The sequence below is a fragment of the Miniopterus schreibersii genome (assembly GCF_964146895.1).
Source record: "Miniopterus schreibersii genome assembly, chromosome: 9".
Taxonomy (NCBI): domain Eukaryota; kingdom Metazoa; phylum Chordata; class Mammalia; order Chiroptera; family Miniopteridae; genus Miniopterus; species Miniopterus schreibersii.
Window position 1 is genome coordinate 57,189,355 of NC_138118.1, and position 6,148 is coordinate 57,195,502.

Sequence of the window (6,148 nt, forward strand, 5' to 3'; positions counted from 1 at the left end):
TCTTTCTCCTACCTCATTAGTGGCATTTTATTCTCCTTTGTTTTTTACTTCTCTCTCTAATCACCAAACACTGGAATGTTCCAAAGCTGAATCCTTGGAATTATTTAATAACTGCTCTTACTCCATTGGTAATTTCATGATTTAAATATTTTGCATGCCAATAACTAATCTCCCTAGGCCAGGCCTCCTGCCTGAACTCCCCTGGACTCACATATGGACCTCAACTCTCCCCTTGTCATCTCTAATGTAACATTGCCAATCTGATCGAAACAAAATCTCCCCCTTCTCACTGAATGGCCCTGCCACTGCTCCCGTTGGTCAGGCCTAAAACCTTGGTGTTATCCTTGACCTTTTTCTTTCTTCAGACACACATCCAGTCAAGTTCTGTTGGCTCTACCTTTAGAATGTACCAAAAATCCTACATTTCCCCCAACTCTATCCCACCGTCCTTGTCAATACCACCATCATCTCTTTCCAGGATAATTTCAATAGCCCCCTAACTGGTTTCCCAGCTTCCACCCTTGTCTCCCTTCAATCTGTTTTCAATAGTGTAGCCACAGTTAGTCTGTTAAAATGTAAATCTGATCCTATCATGCCTATTTAAATTCTTCCAAGGTTTCTCATATCACTTTTCATAAAAACTGAATTCTGCCCAGCCAGAGTGGCTCAGTTGGTGCCAGTTCAATTCCTGGTCAGGGCACACACCTGGGTTTTGGGTTTGATCCCCAGTCAGGGCATGTATGGGAGGCAACCAATTGATGTTTCTCTTTCACATTGTCTGTCTGTCTGTCTCTCTCTCTCTCTCTCTCCCTCTTCCCTTCCTCTCTCTAAGCATGTCCTCCCATGAGGATTAAAAAAAAAAAAAATCTAAATTCCTTACTTTAGCTTATTAACACCTAAACAACTAGGCCCACCCACAACCCCACATTCCACCCTCTATTCGAGATCTCTGACCTTACCTCCACTGCTGGTCTCACTCAATCTGTTCCAGCCAAGCTGGCCTGCTCTCTGGGCATGGCTCCCGCCAGGCCTTGGGGTCTTTCCACTTGATTACCCCCTATTGGGACACTTTTCCTTGGTTGTCTGCATGGTTCTCTTACTCATCTCTTTGACTTTTAACATGTCACCTTGGAGGTCTTTACTGACCACACTCCTGATTTCTCTTTCTCACTTCATTTTCCCTATAGCACCTATTGTCATCAGACATACTCCATATCTTTATTTATGTAGTTTATTTATTGTCTGTCTTCTCCCAGTAGAATTAGTTTCTCAGCTTTGGCACTTTGGTGCAAATTAGAAAAAGATGCAGGCATGCCTACACACACACACACACACACACACACACACACACACACACACACACACACACACACATCCTGTCCAGGCACAGGGTTTGGTTAGCAGCCACCTTTTGCAAAAGGCATAAGTGGAAGCAGAGTGTAGGATGAATTGTACTCACTCCCCAGCCCCTGCCCCAATTAATTCCTCAGCCAGGTGTCTTTGAACAGTACATTATCACACATAGATTGATAGACCCAAGTAAAATACTTCATGGAGGCAGGGATCTGTTTTGCTCTTTGTTTCCCCAGCCCCTCAGAGAGTAGTGCACAAATAACACTCAATAAATATTTGTAGAATAAATTAATAGTTTGAAAAAACACAAAAAGTGAAAGTCATTAGGTATGGTTTTAAAATAGAATATGCACCCTCTTAACTAAATGACATAATCCTGGAATATATGGCCTCAAAACATTAATGATTCTCATAAAATGGGTAAATTTACTGCTGTAAAATAATCTAGAAACTAAAATAAGGCCAAGTATATACATTGAATATTGGAAAGTCTGGGAATTACTTTATTATGTAATTGCATAATAAAAATCAGAATGGGAGAAATCTTGTCCTTGGCATTTGTAAACCAATGGCCTACATTTTACTTTTTGCCTTGACAAAGATGCACTGCAAATTTTAAAGAGGCAAAACTTTTGGTGATTTGCTTAAAGAGGGAAATACTTGATTGCTAAAAATTAATAAACAGGAAAAGACTAGAGATTATAGAAAGCCTGTAGTTTGATTTAGAGACATAAAATTATAACATTTTAAAGAACATTTCAATTTTCCTTAAATGTGTTTTAAAATAAATAAATTAAATATAAAATTTAAATAGTGATATAGAGATTAAAATAGACCCCTATTTAATATCTCTTCCATTTCTAATCCTCTCTGATCCCTTTGAAGGTCAAACATTTATGTTTATAGAAATAGCATATGGGTTTTGTTTCTTAAAGCTGGTTTCACTATTAACAACAGGATTTGTAATGTTGAAGATGACTTAATTATTCCCAGAACTTACATCTTAAACCAGACATCAAAAAAATAATAAAATAATATGAAACCGAACCATGAAATAATGATTGGTCAGTCATTTGCTTACCTTCTTTGGAGAAATGTGTGTTCATATCCTTTGACTATTTTATAATTGAGTTGTCTTTTATTGTTCAGCTGTAAGACTTCTCTCATTAAGGTTTGACAGGGTGATACTGCTAGGCACCACTGTGATGATTAATGCAAAAAACATAGGCCCGAAATTGCACCACTGTCTGAGTTATAAGATGGTGATTCATGAGATCCGTAACCAAAACTACTTAAACTGAAAGCTGTAAGATTTTTTTTTTTAATTGATTTCAGAGAGAGGAAGGGAGAGAGAGAGAGAGACAGAAACATTAATGATGAGTCATTGATTGGCTGCCTCCCACACGCCCCCTACTGGGGACCAGGCATGTGCCCTGACCAGGAATTGAACCGTGACCCTCCTGGTTCATAGGTCTAAGCTCAACCACCGAGCCACACCACCCAGACAAGATTATAATTAAAAAATATATATACACATTTTAAATGTTTGATAGAGAACTGATATCAGAAATATTCCCTCCACTTATTACCTCAAAGAATAATTTGTTCAAAGCAGCTAAAGCAGTGTTAATTATAATAGTAAAAGAATCAGAAAATGTATTTTCCTAAAGTTTAGGGTTAAGAAAACTATTCTACACCAATATTAAGGATGATATCTATAGTGTTTAAAAATTATACAAATGTGATCCATGGTGATATGTGGAAATATGTTCATGAAACAATGTTAACTACAAAACATTTGTTTTGCACAGATGGACATTGATATACTTTAATAGGCTAATAAATATTGTTGACATTTTGTCTAGACAAAATCTATACAAATATATTTATTCTTATAAATATATTAAAATATGTGAATGTATTTATAAATGTTTCTACATCATGCTTGTCTTCAAACAAAATCTATTTGAAAGAGATTATATGTATATTTATAAATCTATTAAAAATATGAATGTAGATTGACAAATAAATGTAAGGTAATGTTAACAGAATTTTATGTTTATTTGATTCTTTGGTTTCAAAGAAACAGTGTTTTACAAAAACGGTTCTATTTTATTAATAAGCATTGCTCACAAAGCTTCAGTGCCCAAAATAAATTTGGGGATTTATTGGGAATAGGTGAAGTAAATGTCTTTACTGTAAATATTCTCAGAGTCTTTAATCTATTAATATGCCTTGTGGATCTCTTTTAAAAATCTCTAAATAATCTCTATTATATTTATCTCAAAGCCTATTTTCACCATGACTTACATTTATTTTACTTGTGTACTCAAATTTGTGTACATCTTATTTGTATTTACTAATTTATCTTCCCAATCAAACTATAAATACTATCAGGACAGGTTAGTATACCTGGGTTCTTCACCATTGTTCCTAGTGCCCCAGCCAGGGCATACAGCAGGAGCTCAGTCAATATTTTCTAGTGAATGAATTACTGGACTAGCATCTGGAGGGACTAGTGCTCAAAGTTACACAATTTGGGAACTATCACTCTCAAGTTACTCAGTTGTAGACTACTTTTAAAGAAGAAATTGTGTTAACACCTCTAAGCCACTAGAGGTCCATTTAATAAATTATTGCTGCACTTCAGTGGAATCAATTACTACTTCAGGGAACTGAAGAGATTTCTCAGAGAGCAAGTCATGACCTGGAAAAATCTTGTGAAATCATTTTTATACCCTGAAATTCCAACTGAAAAGCAGTAGTAAAAATCATAGTTGCCATGGGATGGGACGAAAGGCATCATGCTTTGCACCAATACTGACAATTTTTTGGAATACATTTCATTACATGAGATTTTTCCACCAGGATATTTTCTTTTCTTTTCTTTTTTTGAGAGGGAATGTCTTTTTTTTTTTTAATTTATTTAATATATCTTTATTTATGTCAGAGAGAGGAAGGGAGAGGGAGAGAGATACAATCAATGATGGGAGAGTCATCATCAGGGGCCTCCAGCACTCCCCAGACTGGGGCTCAAGCCAGCAACACCCGCATGTGCCCTGACCTAGAATGGAACCCGGATCTCCTGGATCCCAGATCAATGTTCAACCGCTGAGCCACGCCCGGCCAGGCAGATATTTTCCTAAATAATTTCAGTATGAGAAGCAGATATTCCTTCTGGAAATTGCAAATTATTGACTCACTGATTCTCTTTTAGGATAAGCGATTTCACTTATTACTTGATTTTTATTTTTATTTTTGGATAGTCAGGATTCGTGTTAAGACAGCTTTTAAAAATATTTAAAATATGTGGTTTACCTACATGTTTTATGCAATAATTTATGGTTCTAGGAGAGTTAAAAATTGTATATTTTGAAATAACCCTTTATGAAAGTTATATAATGAAGTTTTTTTAAACCTATGCACTTCCATTAACTGCTAAGATTCATGAAAGTCCTCCAATTGTGCTCCAGAAGTGCTCGAAAAAAATGCTAATTTCATTACTTGAGAGTAGTGTTGAAGTGAGATAATAAAAATCGATATAAAATTTAATTAATTTTTTCCAGTTACCAAAATGAAAAGAATCTTACCAGTTGTCAATACCCCACACCCTGACACATCACTGAAAGCTTAGCTTATGCCTAAACTTTAAACCTCAATAATATTTGGCAGTGGGGGAGGGGACTCATGTTAAGTCAAACAAAGGATGTATTTCCAAAGCAGCCTTTGCAAAGGTTAATCCGCTTATGGCCCTCAGAGGGGAAAGTGCAGTGTCCAATGATCGATCCAAGACCCCCTTCTCGGCTTTTACCCTGGTTAATAAACCACAGGGAGAGATAATTTTTAAACTTAATTTGCTGAAATGGAAACTTAGTAACATATGGAAACAAATCCCCAAATCTGAGAGTTTTCGGCAAATTGATCTTATATCTGAGAATAAAGATCTCTTGTTTCTTTCACTGACACCTCGTACACGAAACATAAAGGCTACCTGACTGCTTGGTAATCTGTAGGGAGAAATTTCCAGAATCCCAGAACCAAAGGTGCCCTTACAGCTCAGAGACCCCCCTGAACACTCAAGGCCACAGTGTCCCCGGGAGCCTAAAAGGCTTTACCAGGAAAGCGGGTCCCCTAAGTCGCGGCTTAGGCACTCTTTCCCCCGACACCAAAGTTCCAGGGGCACCAGCTCGAGTGAGGGTCAAAGTCAACAGACTGATCTCCAGTCCGCTGGCCGCGAGGGAGTTTTTAAAAATGTGTTTCACGAAAGCGCACTTCTGAGCATTTTACTCCCCAAACGCTGTGCAGCCGGGAGACGATCAGAGGAGAGAGAAGGACGCGTGCAGGGGAGAAAGCGCAGCGTCTCGCAGACCGGACGGGAACTGAGACTAGCAAGAGGGAATCGGGGAGCCGGGGCGTAATGGAAAGCAAAGTCTAGAGTGGAGAGGCGCCCACAAACCAGAGAAGCCGTGGAGCAGGGAAGGGGGCTCGATTTTTCTAGAGCTGTTTCTAAAGAAATCCTGGGGAAGCCCTGCAGGGGGGCGCAGACCTGGGACACACGCTCGGCGGCTCCGGGGTGCAGGGCGGGGAGCGGGGAGGGGCTCAAAACCGGAGCCGCGCGGCCGGGGCTCGGCGCACTGCCCGCCCCGCGCCGCGCTCTGCATCCTCCCGGAGTCTCCCCGAGGCCCTCCCCTGACCCCCCGACCCCCGCGACTCCGCCCCGCGCTCCCCGCTCCCCGCCTCGCCCGCCCGACCCTCCCGTCCGCGCTCCCGGGGCCGCGGCGCGCTCGGCACCCTG